A 20409-nucleotide genomic window follows, 5' to 3' on the forward strand; every position below is an offset into this window, starting at 1 on the left:
TCCAAATTTTCAATAACAAAAAAAAATGACGTTCAATAAAAGAAACAAATGTATCAAATCAACCAAAAACGGCTTGTTACACTACAAAAAACCTTTCAGATAATATCTGTAGAAAGTTGCGCAATTTTTGTGCCATGGTTTTTTTGTAACAAGTAAAAATAAAATGACCATGGTAGCCATCTTTAAACGGGTCGAGTGTCAGGAAGTAAAATATAAGTGTTAATAAAATGAAAACTAAGCACTTCAAACTATTTCTTTCACGGCCAATAATTCATAAACCGTCACAGTATTAAGACAAAACACGCATTTTTCCATAAATATGACTGTAATGCTCTGAAATAGCTTGCTCACTCATCGCGGAAAAATGTCAGTCGGCATTCTGTACATTCGTGCAATGTTTATTATCTTCGGAGTTTTAGAAGAAAACCAATGAATAAAATGACAAAGTTACCCTCGTTTGAAAGCTTGATCTCTTATGTACATAAATCAATCACTGTAATCCTTCATTGTCAAGTATTTTTTCAGATATATGCTCTGCTTCCCTGCTAGCACATTATTTTTTACGCACTGAACCTTTGCCCATGGTTATGTTTCACCATAATAAACTTTTTACATGAACATCAAATTACAGTGTCATTTGCTTCATCCAATAGAGGTGTGTCTAAGGTTTGCAAAATGGTATGGGATGTGCTGATTGGGCATTGTTTTTCGCGCTGGGGACATGAATGCGCAACTTATTATCTGCAGGTGCAGTATTTGTGGGAGTGTCTCGATTACGCATTACGCACGTAGTCTCCGTGAGTTTACCCAGTTATTTTCGGACAACAACTTTTTTGACTGAAGAAAAATGGCTCGGATGACTTTCATTGTTGAGAAAGCACAGAAGATGATTTTGAAGAGTGGTTCGGGGGAAGAAAGTGTCGCTTTTATCCATTGATTCGATGGAGGAGGACGCTTTTTTGCGCGGAGAGGATGCAACGCTCGACATAAGTACATTTATTTACAGTTTACTCTTTTATTCTATAGATTTTTATAATTCCGTGATTCAGTAAATTACAATTAACATTTGCTTTGGTAACACTTGTATTGTGGTACATTGGGAAAAGTTCTGCATCGCCTTTGTCAAGCTTTGAAGTGTGCAAAGTAATGCAGCGCTTTTGGCTTTCACTTGGGCAAAGTTACGCGGGGCTTTGTTTGGGCAAAGTTATGCGGGGCACTTGTCGGCCTTGTTTGAGCAAAGTTATGTACAGTACTTGTCGGCTTTGTTTGGGCAACATTATGTACGGTACTTGTCGGCTTTGTTTGGGCAAAGTTATGCGGGGCACTTGTCAGCTTTGTTTGGGCAAAGTTATGCGGGGCACTTGTCGGGCTTTGTTTGGGCAAAGTTATGCGGGGCACTTGTCGGGCTTTGTTTGGGCACAGTTATGCGGGGCACTTGTCGGGCTTTGTTTGGGCACAGTTATGCAGGGTTAGGGTTAGAAACAAAATGTTTCTTATGACCCATAAGTGGTAATGCATTTAGAAAGAAAGACGCTATCCCAAAACACTGCTAGTTACACTGCGGCCATTTTGGATAGGTTTTGGATAGGTTTGGCACAAGTCGTGTGAATAAAATATAGATTTTCCTACAAATGTGTGGTGATTTTGTGTGACAAAATGTTACTTATGACCCATAAGTGGTAATGCATTTAGAAAGAAAGACGCTACCCCAAAAAACACTGCTAGTTACACTGTGGCCAGTTTGGATAGGTTTTGGATAGGTTTTGGATAAGTTTGGCACAAGTCGTGTGAATAAAATATAGATTTTCCTACAAATGTGTGGTGATGATGTGTGACAAATTGTTACTTATGACCTATAAGTGGTAATGCATTTAGAAAGAAAGTTGCTACCCCAAAAAACACTGCTAGTTACACTATTGCCATTTTGGATAAGTTTCAGATTAGTTTAGGTTAGGTTTTGGATAGGAAAGGCTCCCAGTTGCACCATTTGCTCTTTCCTCCGTAAAACCTGTTGGGCTGCATCAAATGATATGAAATTGGGCACACATGTAGAAAACAAGTTTGGGAACCAGATTTTTAAAATTGGACCTATTCCATCATGTAGTTTTTGAAATATTTACAAAAATCCAAGACACAAAGACAGGTTTTTGTATTTTTCCAGCTGTTTTTGTTATATTCGCATGTCCATAAATTATACACAGGTTATTCATTTCGTTATTGAACTTCCTACAATCAATTGTAAAGGGGTCAACTCTGATTTTAGGTATCAGGCATGTGTCTGTGACTTTTATATCTGAAGTTATAAGGTAATTATTCCAAAGAGGGAAGAAATGCCCCCCCATGCAAGGGGCCCCTGGTGCCCTCCATAGAGTTAATGTATTATTTTAAATTATGTTTTTAAGGAATAATAAGACATATAGCAGGATGAACGTAAGCTAGGGCATACACGTCCTGCGGGGTTCCATCCGTCTGCAGTGAGCACAAGCGCCCGGCGTATTTTAAAAGAAGAAAGCCCCAAAATGGTTTAAACAAGAAAAACTTTAGTGTTACATTTAAAAAGAAAGAAAGAAAAGCAGGCGGAATTTAAACAAGTACAAACATGCCGAGCAAAACACCGTATTTTAAACAAACGACACAAGTCCCAAACTTTAACTTTTTAAAAGAAAGAAAAGCCAGAGCAGACGGAATTTAAACAAGTAGAGACATGCCCGAGCGAAACACTGTCAAGATAAAACACCATATTTTAAGCACAAACGACACAAGTCCCAAACTTTAACTTTTAAACTAAAGACATATCCGAGCGAAACAAGCACAAACATTTTAGCACAAGTTTTTAAAAACGAGAAAAGCCGTAATCAGTTTAACAGTTTATTTCCATGTAAAAGAGAAAAAGCATTTTCACCAAACATGAAGATCCATCGATAGCGGCTCTGGGTTCCGTCAGTGTAGCAAGGCGGCCATTATCCCGCAGCGGAGCGAAGCCGGCATGCTACCAGCCTGTTCAAAATTTGCGCGACAAATGAAGAACGGTGGGGGGAAGGGAGCGTGTTCGCGCAGACACACGTTCAAATGGCGACCTAGGGATGCGAAGCTTGCTATTGCCCCCATTTTGCCGGAATGTCATAAACCGCGACACCCCCAGATCCTGACAGAAAGATGCATTTACGTGTATTTTGTTAGTTTTATTTTAAACAAGATGCCCTGATTTTATTTAAATACATTTACTAGCTGTAGGAACTGGTGAGTGGCAACATACCGTGTTAGAATAATGCAATGGGTATATTATTTTTAAGGGCTAAAAACATCAAACGTGTCTGTCAAGCATATCACAGCGGCCATGCACGAAACATGGGGGTAGAATCAAACAGGCCACTGTCTTTGAGATAGACTGATCATCCGATCACAAGCCATTAAACATGGGGTAGAATCATCCGTTCCCAGGCCACTTTGGACATATGGTGTGGTCATAAACAGTCACGGATGTTTACACGAAACCATGCATCGAACAAAGAATAATGAGGCGTAAGACACCCCATTTCAAAACGGTAGCAACGGACGGTGCGAACGCTATTTCAAATAAGTCCCCTTAACCGTGACGTTTTTAAAGTAATGAAGCACTTTTCTGCCAATTTGAATAATAAAGTGACCTAAACATTTTCGACAACAAGAATCAAGGAATAACAATGGTAATCCTTGTTAAAATGAGCGTACAGTCGTTCACACAACTCATCGCAAAAAACCATAGCAACATTTAGCTAATTTCACCAACGGACAGGTAATCAAAACGAGTAAATAACTTAAAAGACGTATTTAGTTGTATTTTGTTATCGGGACTTTAGAGTTTAACTTCAGGATCGTGAAAGTATAGGACCGCGATGTGTGTCCAGGCACCATAACACATTAACTTAGTCGTTCACGCAACTCATTGCGAAAAACCAGACAGAAATATACTTGTAAATTTTAAAGGTAAAAAACATTATATATACTTGTTAATAGACAAGCAAAAATGTGTTATTTTAAATTAGTATATACCTTAACTTCGCTTTTGTTGTAACAAAAATTTTAAGTAGTGCGAGCGTGATGTAAATCATTTAGGTAACGGATTGCTAATCAAACTAGTAAATAACTTAAAAGATGTATTTAGTTGTATTTTGTTATTGGGGCTTTAGAGTTTAACTTCAGGGTTGTGAAAGTATAGGACCGCGATGTGTGTCCAAGCACCATAACACATTAACTTAGTCGTTCACGCAACTCACCGCGAAAAGCCAGACAGAAATATACTTGTAAATTTTAAAGGTAAAAAACATTATATATACTTGTTAATAGACAAGCAAAATGTGTTATTTTAAATTAGTATATACCTTAACTTCGCTTTTGTTGTAAGGAAAATTTTAAGTAGTGCAAGCGTGATGTAAATCATTTAGGTAACAATAATTGAGTAGCTGTAGGAACTAGTGAGAGGTATTGCACGCAAGTTCGCACCCCATTGGCGGAAACTCCAAATATGGGTACAGGGAGACAATTCCTGGGGTCATCGAACATTTGCCCCGGAGTCGAGAGCCATAAACCGCAACAGCCCTGGGGGTTTATTAAGCACGAGAGACATCGGGGCAAGACACCAACCGCCGCTTGAAAGCTTGAAGCTACGAACACCACAAACAACTTTTCAAACCGAAGATGGAGAAGCTAAACTGGAGGTATGATACATTGTCATTTTAATATTATTTTATAATTGTTATAATTGCCAATACTGTGAAAACATATTATTGTTATTTTGACCAAAAGTTTTTTATGTTATCAAGTGAATTAAGGATGCCGAGCAAGGATGTTGAAGAAAACCGCCGGCGTGTTGGTAAGTTTTCAGACATAGCAATGGCTTTTACTGTTTAAAATGGGAAAAGACAACATGTGATTGTATACACACAGGTTCAGATGATGGACCCCCGACCGAAGAATTGATCACAAATATTGAGAAGCTTATCATGGAAGGGCCTATGGAGGAGACCGCGCCATCAGGAGCGGTGTGTGACACCATGAAAACTGCAATGGCGGGGAGAACTGGTTCGCTACAAACGATCCATTTTATTTTAGGGGCTGTGGCATGTATTATGGATACGGTAATAGATGATGATTGTGAGGCGTGTGCAGCATACTGCCCCAACTTACGCTGGCACATGTGTTACAACGGTCCAGAGCCGTATTATCTGCTTTATAATTTTGAAAAGGTCGCAAAAAAGCTCTGCATGCTTGCGTATGAACGGCTCGTCGGCGATGCCGGCGCAGATGAGGCCCCAGACACCTCCTTGGGTTGGGGCGGGGGGGTGCTGCGGCGGGGGGCGGTGGTGCCCCCTGGGTGTTGGCGCCATGCGTCTGGGCGCGCCTTGCCTGGCGCCCGCTGCCTTGCAGCACTGTCGACTATCGCCGCACGCCCCCCCTGCCGGCCCGCATCCACCTACACTACACATAGGTAATGGGGGGTGATCAGCTATTCACCCCCCATCTCTCCTAATTACACGTTAGACGCCACACCTAGACATCACATCGCACCACACAGAGGGAAGGGGGGGCGATTAGCCACTCATCCCCCCCCTCATTATCTTAACTGCATTTTAGACAATACATCCACGTCACACCACTCATCCACATAGGGCCTTGGAGGGCGGGGGGAGCTGTGCAGGTCCTGGGTCGGCTGCTTCTGCAGCCCGCAGCTGGACTGCACAGCTCCCTTCCCCTCTATTTTAACTCCACTTTAGACACTTAGGGCTTGGTGGGCCGGTGGGTGTCTTTTCCCCATATGCTCCCCCATATCTCAACCTCATCCTGGTACGGGGAGCACGTGGATGATGGGGCGGTGTGGGGGCGGCAGTGAGGGGACTTGGGGGAGGGAGGGTGCGGGGGCTGGGGAGGGAGGGTTGGGATCTGGGCTTGAGGGAGGGGGGGTCAGGGGCGGGTGTACTTGGTGGCTCTCGGGGCATCCCCCTGGTCCCCCGGGTGGGGGTCTTGGGGGGGGCGGGTCTCCCCGGGGCTGGCGGGGCCCCCGCAAGGTGTGCGGGTGGTCCGGGGTCCGGGCCTGCCACCTGTGGCCGTGGGGTTCCTGCCTCGTGCTCGCCGGTGGGGGGCGCCCGATGTCTCCTTCCCTGCCTTCCTTGGGTGGGCGCGCAGCCGTCTGGTGGCGGGAGCCCGGGTACCTGGCCGCTGTGGGGCGGCTGGGTCTGTGACCCATCGGGGCTCTCCCGGCCATCTGGGGGCCCCAGGGCGGTGTTGTTGTGGCCTCGCACACACACTGGGAATCATTACATGTTAACCTGCACACTCATACATACACTCACAACACACAAACATACACACATACACATATGCGTACACGTATGCGTACACACACACACAGAGCCGCTATCGATGGATTTTTCTACTGCCTCTGTCTCTCACCCCTTTCTCTCCTTTCTCACTTTGTGAGACATTGTTCAACGTTTACACACCAGCCAGAGTCTGCTCGCATGTGTACAAATTACAGAAATCATTAACTGCATCATCTACAGCATACTCACAATCTTCCCCTTCAACTTCGCGTTTCAGCTCGCGCAATTTGGCCCGTACATTAATTTGACCTTTAAATTCAGAAACTAACGCATCGATTGATTCATGTATTTTTACAGGTGCGGTGTGAGGGTGAAACATCGTGACCGCTTTCATGATGATATGTTTAAGCTTCGGCCTATACAGCTTTTTGAGCAGCTTTTCAAAATTGTTAAAGAAGTAAAACGGTACATGCTGTAAGTTCGCTAGCCATTGCGGGCTGGGGGGCGTGTCTCGTCCAGGTGATAGCTCTCAGGATGGATGGGTTTTAATACGTTTTCAACATGGTTAAGCACGGCCTTCTTTCATCTCATTGGGTGTCATCACCAGAACGAGACACGCCCCCCAGCCCGCAATGGCTAGCGAGCTGACAGCATCATCAGCCCCCCTTTTCCTGGATGCCTCCATCAACAGACCACGCAACAAGTCTTCTCCTCAACTTAACCCTCAGCGAACCCCCATCCATGACCCCCTATACTTTTGGTCAGCGAATGGATACCCCGCCACCAGAGCTTCCTCAACTCATCCCGCAGCAGACCACATCATGGGGCCCGTATGGCCCGTCTGTTCTAGTCACAACCACCCCCTTCTAGCCCACCCTGGGGTGTGTGGCCGGGGTCACTCTGACCTAATGGATACATCGCGGTCTACTGCTTCGATGATGTATGAGTTCCGCAACCGTTTTGCGGCACCGCCATTATCTGAAGATTCTGTGGATGGCAGCATCACCCACTCTGCCATGATGATAATCAAAGGGTCACTTGCCTTTATTCTGGATCGGATCGTCGAAGATGACTTGAAGGAGACCTGTGTCGGCTGTTCTGTGAAACACCCGAGCCGGCTTCAGCACACGTGTCTCTACGAACCTGTACCATTTTACTTCTTTAACAATTTTGAAAAGCTGCTCAAAAAGCTGTATAGGCCGCAGCTTAACCCTCTGGGGTCTAGGGGTAGGAAACACACTTTCACTGACTGGGGCATAATCACACATTTCTTCAAATATCATAAACTTAATTCATGGCAAATAAATTATTTCTTATATATTTGTTTTGCCATTACACTCATCTTTATTTTAATATATATTGTAAATATGTCAGATTTTTGTTAAGTTTGAAATTTGACATCAAAGTATAGACATTGCAAAATGCAGTTTGGAACACTTGCAGAAACATTATAAAAGTACATAGTAAGCAATGCTGGCAGTTTGTTTTGATCCCAAATATCTGATCACCAAAGTCTTGGCTACATGAAGATGACTAAATGGTGTAGATGCAACATTCATTTGGATAAATAAATAAGAAAAACCTAACTCATGTCACTATTTCTGGCTCCTTTCATTGAATATGTAGCAACTTTCATGTGTATGAATGAGCCATTGTCACCTGGCCACGTCCCCAACCCCCTTTTATGGCGCTGAAGGGGATGTATCTGGATCGCGTTTCACTGTTGCGCTGTTAATCAAATTACCATGCAAATGCGATTTGAATACGCACTAATGCGGCTATTTAGAATGTGAATAGCGATCTTCAGGTGAGAGCGGTACTACACGCCCCCGATGCAGGTAAAACAAAGTAAGATGACATGGTTTACTTTTTTGCCGATTTAACCTAATTAAAAATACTTTAATACTTCCGACAATGGACGTTTTGAAAAGACGACATTACAGATTTAGCCAGCGTTTTTTTCATGATTCTACATTAAGATTTCAGCGAGATATAAACTGAAATAGAAGCGAAAAGTACGCGATGTCACCGACGACATACTCGACCCCAGAGAGTTAAACATATCATCATGAAAGCGGTCACGATGTTTCACCCTCACACCGCACCTGTAAAAATACATGAATCAATCGATGCGTTAGTTTCTGAACTTACAGATCAAATTAATGTAATGAGCTGAAACGCGAAGTTGAAGGGGAAGATTGTGAGTATGCTGTAGATGATGCAGTTAATGATTTCTGTAATTTGTACACATGCAAGCAGACTCTGGCTGGTGTGTAAACGTTGAACAACGTCTGTCAAAATGTGATTAGCTGATCATTTTTATATGCTTTCTAAATAAAATGAGCTGTGTCATTATTGCTAGAGTTTCACGATGGATAACAATCACTTGAAACGTGTTTATTTATTATACGCCATCAAACCTGGGCCATTTGATGGTGTAGATCGATTATACAGGGTGGAACACATGTGGCCTGGCTAAGGTAACATAATGGGGAAATATCCTGGATGAGAGTGAAGACTACATGGCTAGAAGAATTGTTCCAGCGTGACCAGCATGACACACGACATCTACAATCCACAATTTAACCAATAATTGTAACTTTGCCGGTTTCATGGATGTAGATAGAGTAAAAAGTAAAAGAAACTCATTTCAAACATTATTTTCATTATTATTATTATTTTATTTACTTACGTGCAACAAAATAAAATAAAAACAGGTCCATAACCCTTAAAATAACATTTGAAAAGACATTCACGCATGTCGCTCCACTCGGCAGTACCCCAGAACGGCAGTATAAACATCGCTCGTGTGCTGAGGGTCTATAATATCACACATTAGCCCGTCCAACGTAGCGCGTATATCACTAACATATTTCAGCTTATTTTTTTTCAATTCAATTCAATTTTATTTATATAGCGCATTATCACAACATTACATTGTCTCAATGCGCTTTACATTTCTGCCTCGTAAGGACCCCCCATTGAGTAAGCCAAAGGCAACGGTGGCAAGGAAAAACTCCCTAAGAGGAAGAAACCTTGGGAGGAACCAGACCCAAAGGGGGAGCCCATCCTCCAGGGGCCGGCAGATGAGTCAAACAAACAAGATGATATGACTAAGCTAATACAGACAAGATGAAATGACTAAGCTAATACAGGGGTTGAAATATACAGTATGTCTCAATGCAGCGGCCGACCGGTGCAGGCACGTGGTGCTTGATGCACGATGGCAGGATTAATAGACACACAGCCGCAGGATGGATGGCGAGGCATCGTGTTGAGCCAAGGGCAGGCAGGTTGGAGGGTAGTTGCCAGAGGTGGAGGTAGTTGTCTTGCAGGCCGCAGAGGCATAAACTCTTCAACGACATTGTGCTCCATGGAGCACACCCCAGAAGGGGTGAGGGAGGAAATAAGAATAATTGTGTATTAGCCAGAGTTGAGGAAATCAGAGGTAGTGCAAGCAAAATGATCGAGTGCAATATTCGTCTAGGCTCCGGCAGATCTGAGTATAGCAGCATGAGAAAGAGGGAGAGACAGGCGGGAACACAGGCATGGGGACTCCCTGAACATCAGCACTCTAGTGTAGAGCCAGAGTGACAGCACTGACGCCTCAGTGTATCCAAAGCCAATGACACCGATCCCCACCCAGCTCATCACCTCATACTGTTAGTCTGACTGGGAGTGAGGGACTAGCTGGAACCAGAACTAGGTTTCCTATACGCTAAGCTATACAAGTGCGTTTTTAATCTAGACTTGAAAAGCGAGAGTGTGCCTGAATCCCGCACATCCGCCGGGAGACCATTCCACAGCTGTGGAGCTCTGTAAGAGAATGCTCTGCAGCCTGCCGTAGCCCTGTCTACTTTAGGAACTAATAGATATCCTGCTCCTTGTGAACGAAGCAGGCGAGAAGGGTTGTAAGGGACCAGAAGATCATTGAGATATTGTGGTGCAAGGCCATTCAGAGTTTTGTAAGTCAATAGTAATAATTTGTAGTCAATCCTAAACTTGACCGGTAGCCAGTGCAGGGAAGACAGGATAGGGCTAATGTGATCAAATTTTTTAGTTTTTGTTAGAACTCTGGCAGCTGCATTTTGTACTAACTGAAGTTTATGTAGGGATCCAGATGGAAAACCCGAAAGGAGGGCATTGCAGTAGTCCAATCTAGAAGTTATAAAGGCATGTATTAGTTTTTCTGCATCTTGAAAGGACAGCAACTTCCGAAGCTTGGCTATGTTCCGTAGATGATAAAATGCCGTACTGGTAATGCTATTTATGTGAGCACTGAAGCAGAGGTCGGAGTCTACCAGGACACCAAGATTTCTGACCACTGTTTTAAATTGAGTAGGGAGGCCGCTAGGGTTGGGGTTTACAAACTTATTGCGGGCCTCCTTAGGACCGATTAAAAGAACCTCAGTTTTTTCAGTATTTAACATGAGGAAATTCCTTGCCATCCAACAACGGATGTCTAGCAGACAGTCGGCTAAAGAAGAGAGCTGGGATGCATCACTAGGTTTAACAGATATATACAATTGTGTATCATCAGCATAACAATGAAAATTAACACTGTAATTTCTAATTATGTTACCAAGCGGTAGCATATATAGATTGAACAGTAGGGGGCCCAGCACTGATCCCTGCGGGACACCATATCTTACTTTAGTGGCTATGGATGACTCATTGTTTACATGGACAAACTGGTAACGATCAGTTAAATACGAACGAAACCACAGTAGTGCTGTCCCTTTAATGCCAATCAATGTTTCCAACCGGTCCAAAAGAATATTATGGTCTACAGTATCGAATGCTGCAGTTAGATCCAGTAAGAATAATAGCGATATACAGCCACGGTCGGAAGCCATAAGCAAGTCGTTTATCACTTTGACTAAGGCCGTTTCTGTGCTATGATTGGGTCTGAAACCAGACTGATATAGCTCGTTAGCATTATTATCTTGAAGAAAGGAGGACAGCTGGTGAGCAACAACTTTCTCAAGAATTTTAGAAATGAAGGGAAGATTTGAGATGGGTCTATAGTTTCCTAAGTCACTAGGTTCAAGATTTGGTTTCTTTAGGATAGGTCTAATAACAGCCATTTTAAAAGATTTAGGAACATATCCAAGACTAAGAGATGAGTTTAACAAGTTTAACAATGTAGTGCTAATCAGTGGTGCAATTTCCTTAAGTAGATTGGTGGGTATTGGGTCAACAAGGCTAGTAGTGGGTTTGCAAGAGGAAATTAACTGAAGGAGTTCTGTCTGCACTACAGGAGTGAAACATTCCAAGATGTTATCATTAGTACTAATAACACTAGCACTAGCAGAGGATTGGTGGTTGTGTGCAACCGTGGGCGTGCTCGTGATGGTATGTCTAATCGTGGTTATTTTATTATTAAAAAACGCAAAGTTTCACGGTATCAACCTCGGATCTGCTCAGAAATGTCTTTCTAACAGTGTGGTCTGAGTAATCGTAAAATAAATGTATAGTATAATCGTAATTTGAAATACAATTTAATCCCCATTTCTCTTGATTCAGCAATTGCGATTTCAGTTTCCCGAAAGTATTTGAAAGAACAAATAAATGCATTTGCTTACTGTCTGTAACAATCGGTGTTAATCTCTTTTTCAGTTTTAAAGTTCGATCAGGGCTAAAAGACAAATTAATTAATTTATGTCGTTAAAATTACACTGGCATGACATTAGCGCGATATATGCATTATAAATGTGCCGACAGACAAAGCATTTTTATAAGTAATGAAGAAAAAAATGGAACTTGCAACTTAGAATATGTAAAGACCGTATGAAGTCCAAGTATCTTACAAAATACAATAAAGGTATGTGCTAAAACACACATTCAGCCTGTTAAAAAATGGCACAGTGCACCTTTCAGGGAAACTTCGTACGTTACATGTGAAACATTGTGTAGTTATGAGCACAAAAAAGACTACTGATTACTATGTCCATCTGTTATGAGTGCCCACTGTGGACGGACGGAACCCCGCAGGACGTGTATGCCCTAGCTTACATTCATCCTGCTATATGTTTTATTATTCCTTAAAAACATAATTAAAAATAACACATTAATAAAATACATGTAATGTATTTTTATTCTATTAAAGTTTAACGACAACCCTTATCTCCCCAAACCATACGGCCCCCTATCGGCAACACGTGGCATAAGCATGTATAATACCATTTGGCCAAAACCCCCTCCCCCCCGACCAATCAGATCAAAGGATACGCCCACATCCGCTTATGACGTCATAGATGGGGGAGAGCTTTAAGCTCCGCCCAAACTGCCGCTTAACCTCTCTGTCATATTCTAACCGTATCTTTCCATGTAAACAATCTAACAGTACATTTATTCATGAACAAAAATCTACTGTGTATACATTTATTCAAATATAGTCATCATGTCATCTTCTTCTGGAACATCATCGTAAATCTCCAAGCTCCAAATTCCATCTTGAATATCTCGCAACTCACTTTCCTTTAGAACCAGAATTTCCTTTCTTTTTGCACTCATCTAGTCTGGTGGTCAAAATATTATTTCCTGTTTACATATAATTGCATCTCATTCTAGTTACCGTACAATCCATGGGATAGTAACTATGGTTTATTTTTGGAGTAGAGCTTATATTACAAGCATCCTGAAAAATCATGCTAGTGATATTTTTCTGGGTAGGTCTTATTTTCCGGGGAAACACAGTATAGCTGCAAATGGGGGACCAACTCCATATTGATCCCTACGAATTTAGAATGGGATGTGTCAGGGTGTGCCATCTGACCCCACCTAATGTGACTTTTCCTCATTTGGCCAGCAGTCATTTCTGGTCATTTTGTGTGTTACGCCGCGCTGTCCGGCAATCAGGCAGGACGCGGGGAATGACAAGGCAGGTAGCCGAAAATCCAAGGAACGGGTTTATTAAGAGCGGACAGGACAACACGGAGACTAACGTTACAATGACTGATCTAGGGATACTGACACAGACACGGACTAAATACACTGGATACGCTGAACAGAACAGGCAACATGTGAATACAATCGGGAAGTAACACGAGGTAACGAGGTGGGCATGGCACACAAGAGGGGCGAACGAGCAGGTCATGACAGAACCCCCCCCCAAAGGCGCGCACTCTGGGCGCGCCTCAGGGGAGGAGACGGACGAGACAAGACCGGGACCTGAAAAACAACAGCAAAGCACATCAACGGGACACCGGGAACAAAACTGAAACACAGAACAAGGACAAGGACAGGAACCAAGACAGAACCCGACAAAGAACAGGAAACGCAGACAGGCAGACAAGGAAAGGAGACACAGAGGGGACAGAAAACGGAGGAACAACAGGGCGATGAGTGAACACGGCAGACACAGAGGGAGTCGGAGCAGAGACAGGAGGGAAAAAGGCAAAGGGAGGAGGAACCAGGGGAGCCCGAGGGAATCCAGGCGGGCGAGGGAAGGCAGCCGCAGGGGCCACAGGAGGCCGGAGCCGGAGGGGACCACACAGGGGACAAGGAGACAGACGGAGGGACCGACAAAGGAAATGAGGAGGGAACAACGGTGCAGGCAGGCAGGAGGGGGAAGCCGCGGCAGGAGAAGGTGCAGCTGGAGCCAGGGAAGGCGCCGTCCGAAGTGCCCGCTGTGCTCCCAGGCCACTTTGGACACTTCCAATCAGATCAAAGGATACGCCCACATCTGCTTATGACGTCATAGATGGAGGAGAGCTTTAAGCTCCACCCAAACTGTCCCTTAACCTCTCTTATGACATGATGTTTTTGCCCATTCATCTAGAAGAGCATTTGTGAGGTCAGGCACTGATGTTGGATGTGAAGGCCAGGCTCACAATCTCTGTTGTAATTCACCCCAAAGGTGTTTGATTTGGTTGTGGTCAAGACTCTGTGTGGGCCAGGCCAGTTTTTGCACACCAAACTCACCCAACTATGTCTTTATGGATGTTGTATGTGTACAGTCATGCTGAAATAGAAAAGGGCCTTACAAAGTTGGAAGCATAGAATTATCCAACCTGTCTTGGTATGCTGAAGCATTAGCAGTTCCCTTCACTAGAACTAAGGGGCCTAGACTAATCCCTGAAAAACATCCCCATACCATTATCCCTTCTCCACCAAACTTTACAGTACAGTACAGTACTTTGCAGTTCAGGCACAATGTGGTCAGGCAGGTTAAGTTCTTTTGGCATCCACCATACCCAGACAGAGAACCATGATTCATCACTCCACACAACACATTTCCAGAGTCTATTGGCAGGGTGTTTACATCACTCTATCCAAAGCTTGGCATTGTCCTTGGTTATGTGAGGTTTGCATGCAGCTGCTTGGCAATGGAAGCCTATTCCATGAAGCTCCCAGCACACAGTTTTTGTACTGGGGTTAATGCCAGAGAATGTTTGGAACTTGCAGTTATTTAGTCAACAGTGTGTTGGTGACTTTTACACATGATGGGCTATATTTTCCACCTGGGCAAGGCACGATGCAAAGTGGAGGGGACCTCTGAGGGCGGTGCTGGGTCCGCCGGGACCGGAACCACGGAGGGTGGTGCAGGAATCTCAGGCACAGGAACCAACGGGCGGTGAAGCAAGAAATGAAACCACGGGGGGGGTGAAGCAAGAACTGGAACCATGGGGGGCAAAGCAAGAATTGGAACCACTGGACCGGTGGGCGTGATACAGCCACCCCATTCTTATTTTTTTTATTGTTATGTTTTATTTAGAACTTCATCTAATAACTGAAAGAACCAGTCATATAATCAGCCACCCTGTTGTAAGTGGCACTCCTCCTTCTTCATTATGCCACTAACGGATCAGGTGTTTGGTAACTAGTCTGATGCGACTCAAAATCTTCTTTAAAAAACGTTTACTAATAAAATATAGCAAAAGGAAAACATTTACAAAACAAAACATACTTCCACTAATCTATTATTCATACTTACACTAATCTATTGAGCTTTAATCGTAGTCGGTCAAACTGTGTTACGTTCACACCCGACCATCTCACAAGAAAAAAAAAAAAAATATATATATATCACGTGACATATTACGTGCCTTTACGTAAGTGCTTTCCACCTAGTGGTTAAATTAACAAATGCACTCGACAACAATTAACTAAACAATAATATTTCAAATATTCTAATGAATAACACAATTTAACAAACAACAAAACCCTATGCTATCTATATGGCTCTTACACTTGTGTTTTTTACTCTTAATACATCACAGCTAATCTAAGTAAGGGTAACTACAAGACAAACTTGGCTTACACGTTTGTACTTGAAGCCATGATTTTCATGTTGGCAAGCTGGAAATGGATCTATTAGTAGAACTAGGTTGGGTGGGCTAAGCCTATGTGTCTGTGATCAGAAGCCTTCCATTTGAGCCATAGCCTTGGCAGAATAATCATACATCCGTGGGCCCTTGAGCTAGGCCCTTAACCCCCAGCTCCAGGGATGCTGCACACTGGTTGATCCTGTGCTGTGATCCCCAAGCTTAGTCTCACTGGCAGGTGTTTCATGGAGAGCAAGATGGGGTAGGTGAAGAGAAGCATTCCAAAGCAGCTGTTTTCCTACTTGCCAAATAAAAGGTTTTCATTTCATGTACTATTTAAACTTGGGCAATATTATGGTAAAATGGCACCTGCACCTTGGGAGAATCCCCGCCCAGCCAATTATATACAATACAATACATTTATTTTTTATATACTGCCTTTCACAAGAGAGTTGTCCCAAAGCGCTTTACAGGGTTGTGCTGTGATACATAAAACATAATTAGGGAGAGATACAGAATGGAAAAAAGAGTGTAAGAAATTGAATAAAGAAAGCCAGAAGATAGCAGATGAGGGAGGGAGAACAAAAACCTCTGGGGGTCCAAGGTCAACAGGCTGCCCAACCCCCCTGGGAATACCAACATTACTGAAAACAGAAAAGAGTGGATATGCTTGCTAAAAGGCAGGTATAAGCTGTGATTAAGAATGAAGACAAAGTCCATCAATTACTGTATACATCTGCAAGATAACATACTATGGAAATACTGTATTGTCTGGACAGTATGAAAAATTAGATGGCTTTCAAGCCTACCATTATTAAACAATTTGCTTAATATTACAGCTCTCTGCACCACTATTATTAAGTCTAGGGGTTAAAAAGGAAGAAATTCTTAACGCTTCAGACAAACCACATAATTTTTAATCAAGACAGCTATTTACAGAGAATGGGAAGCATAAAACATAAACCTCAGGGGGGTATTCTCTGTATGTTGCTTAAATCATCCAAGATCAGAGGCCTCATATTAGATCAATTAATGGAGGTGAAAATCATCCGGTTAATTTGGTTCCTGAAATGCACTTCACGAGTAGATTAGCTTAGCTGGATCCAATCATCCGAGATGATTGCACTGCTTTAAAAGCCTATATTAAATATATCAAGTCTAGAAAACATGACAAGTCTCTCATTGGCTCCTGCAACATGGCGAAAGAAAGGGCACAATTCTTCTTCCAAGTCAAGCAGGACCTTTTACTGGAGGGATATGATGAGTTTAAAGACTTAATTTGCACCTAAGGAAACACCGCAAAAGCGGCACAAACCAGAAAAGACGACTGGCAAAGAGTGGCCGACAAATTAAATGAGTAAGTAGTCTCTAATTATTATATTACTGCCAATTATTGTATTACTTGAATGCATTACAGTTCCAATGTGTCACATTAATCATCATTTAATTGTTATAATTCCAGATCAAACATAAGCACGATCAGGACAGGGGAACAAGTTAAAGTGAAGTACAAAAATATACTTCAAACTGGTAAATATGACACCTCATAAAGAGTGTGTGTGTGTGTATGGTGGAGGTCCTCCTGGTCCAGACCTAACCCCCGCTGAAGAGCTGGCTCTCCAGTAGAATGCCCATCGGCCAGTTTCTCAGGGCATTGAAGGGGGAAGCTCCTCCTCAGAACCAGGGGCAGGAGGCAAAAATAGTCACTTCATTTAAGGTACAGGATGAGCATTGCATATATTTGTGCTCCGTGGGTACCATAGGTGCATTCACAGAGGGCTTGTGGTACAGTTTCCATATGTTCCTTTTTTTTCCCTGGAAGGTTATTTTTTATTATTACACGGCTCTCTGGAATGCTTGATTCTGATTGGTCAGTTAAAACATTTGCAGGTTCATTCTTTTCAAATAATAACCACTCCAAAGTAATAACGCATAGCCGGTATTACTTATATGTTTAAAATCCCACCGCGCCAACAAAGATTACCATTTAAAAATGTTAATTTAAAACAAATATGCCAATAAAATGTTTCAAATTCATATTCATGTCCAGTTTTTTTCCTTATGTGGCAAGTAGCCGTGTAATAAGCGGGATAATGTACAGGCAGCCGGTAGTTATCGCGAAATAAGCCCCTTCAGTGTGATCACACTGTCTGGGCTTATTTCTGCGATAACTACCGGCTGCCTGTACATTATCCCTTACTTAATATATATATATATTTTTTTTTTCCTTTGATGGGTCAGTTGCAGGGAACGTCATAACCCTTGAACCTGTGTCTGACCAACGAGACATTGACCCATGTAATGTAGTGATGAAGACACAGTGTCTGACCATTCATCAATCAGTTCTAATGATGATATATCTTTTGTACAGGAGCCCAGTGCCAGCACACATGTCCTTTCTGGAACATGATTCACATAAAAAAAAAAGGAAATAGTGAGGTCGGTTGAGCCATGTTTTGTACTTTGTAAAGTGGAAAAAACGATTCAAAATGCTATGCTGTGTATGCAGGGAAGACAGAATCCTTAGGCTTGTGTCTTCGGATTTTCATTTGCAGAAAAATGTACGTGTTCTGTACAAGAGATATCTTCAACAGAAAATCACATACTGAAAACTGAAAATGAGGAAAATCCAGCAGGACATGGAATTTAATGAACTGAGGAGGACCAAAATGAAGTTGCAGATAGAAATACTTAAACAGATGGTAACAAATCTCTCTCTCTTTCATTCATATATTATGCATGTACAACTTATTGATACTCGGTTATGTACTCCTTATAGGTTGAAGGGCAGTAAAGTGTCTTGATAATAAAGTTTACATTTGTGTGAAACGACTGCATTGTCATTCTTGAAAATATCGGGCCACAATTCGGTCTCTGGCCGCTCTGCCGCTGGGCTGGTCAAGGTGCATTGGCTCAAGGTCATCATCAGGCTGCTCAGGGGCCCTCTCTTTTCTGATGGTGGCTATGTTGTGTAGGATGGAGCATGCAACAATAATGTCAGGTACAACCCTCAGCCTTTTCAGGCATTGAAATCTCTCCTTCAGGTGGCCGAAGGTCATTTCAATTTGTGCCCTCGTCCTACACAGAGCTGCATTATATTAGGTTTCTGGGCCAGGGTTGGGGTTAGGGTTAGGGTTACGGCAGGGGTGTCAAACTCCCCAAAGTCCTGGGGAGCCGGAGCCCTGTGTAGCTTAGTTCTTTCCCTGTTCCACCACAAATGATTCAGCTCAACAGCTATGTGGTAATTAGCACAAGAAGTTGAATCAGGTGTATTAAACGAGGGGAAACCCAAAAATGGGCAGGGCTCCGGCCCTCCAGGACTGGAGTCTGACACCTGAGTGTTAGAGAATGGTGTCATTAAAAAATGTCTACATTCATATCCCCTATCCCAGTGTTTTTCAACCTTGGGGTCGCAACGGCATGTGGGGTCGCCTGGAATTTAAATGGGGTCCCCTGAAATGTCTAGTAATTGATAAAAAAAAATTACTGATAAAAAAATATTTTTTCAACTAATTATTATTCTTTTAAAAATTATGATTAAAACACCACATACAATTAGAGGTTGGGCGATTTTATAGATTAATTCGAATTTACAGTTCAGGATGATGTGTTTTTATGAAAATTGATTTTATTTTTTTACTCGTGAGCGGCAAAAGTGGAACTAATGCGACGCACCATTCTTCATGGGTAAATTAGCGCGGCTCACCCAAACACTGTAGCAGATTCACAAACAACATGGCAACAACAGGGGGAAAGCTGGAGCTTGTGCCCAAGAAGGGTGTTGCTACATCTGTAACATGGAATTGGTTCAGTTTTGCACCGTCGGACACAGACCACACAAGTCCTCGTTGCAAAGTCTGTTTAAAAACTGTTGCAACCAAAGGAAGCAACATGACAAATTTATTCCAGCACCCAAAGCAGAGGCACACAGCAGAGTGGGAGAAGTGCAGCTCCCAGCGAAATGAAAATAGCTGCAGCACCAGCACAACATCCAAAGTTAAGCAAGCAACCGTCCCTGACATGTTTTCGAACTGTGTGCCATATGATGAGAATGGGGCACGGTGGAAGGCAATAACAAACGCTGTCGCAGTGTATGACCGGTGCGAAAGACATGGTGCCCATTCATACTGTGGAAAAGCCAGGATTCATTCTAATGCTAAAAGTTTTTACAAGTTTCTAAAACTGTTTACAATGGAGTGGTCTGCCATCTCACAAGTAGGGGTGTAACAATACATCAATTTGTATCTATATACAGTATATATCGATTCAACAGCAAACAATCCGATGAATCAATGATATTGATACATGCGTTTTATTTTCTCGCCTGTTCCAGTATTGTTTTCATGATCCACTCCGACGTATACATGGTCTACACCAGGGGTGCCCAATAGCTCGTGACCGCCGTGTCATTGTTTACGGCGAGAGAAAAAAACCCCGGAAAAAATCAGTGCGTGTTGGGTGTTTGTGGCATTGTTGGTTTGATTTAGTAGTTTGACGATTATTATTATTTGAAATTCAATTATATTGGTGAAACAGGTTAGCGGTTAGTGTGATTTAGGCATTAGTATAGTGAGGAACATATAGTTATAGTAGGTGTAATATCAAGGTTTTGCTTAGATTCAGTTAGGAACATAAATCAAAAAGCTAGAGTACGCATAGACACATAGATGACATATACATATATTAACATTGCTAACATAAACAAAGACTGTTGTCTGAAACTGCGTTTTTGGGCTGTTCTATTCTATACAAATTAATTAAAACTAAACCATTCCTATAACCTGCTCAACATACAGAAACCTAGATAGGATGAGTATTCTAACCTCAGTAGCTAATTAATT

Source organism: Paramormyrops kingsleyae, chromosome 16, assembly GCF_048594095.1.
Source record: "Paramormyrops kingsleyae isolate MSU_618 chromosome 16, PKINGS_0.4, whole genome shotgun sequence".
Taxonomy (NCBI): Eukaryota; Metazoa; Chordata; class Actinopteri; order Osteoglossiformes; family Mormyridae; genus Paramormyrops; species Paramormyrops kingsleyae.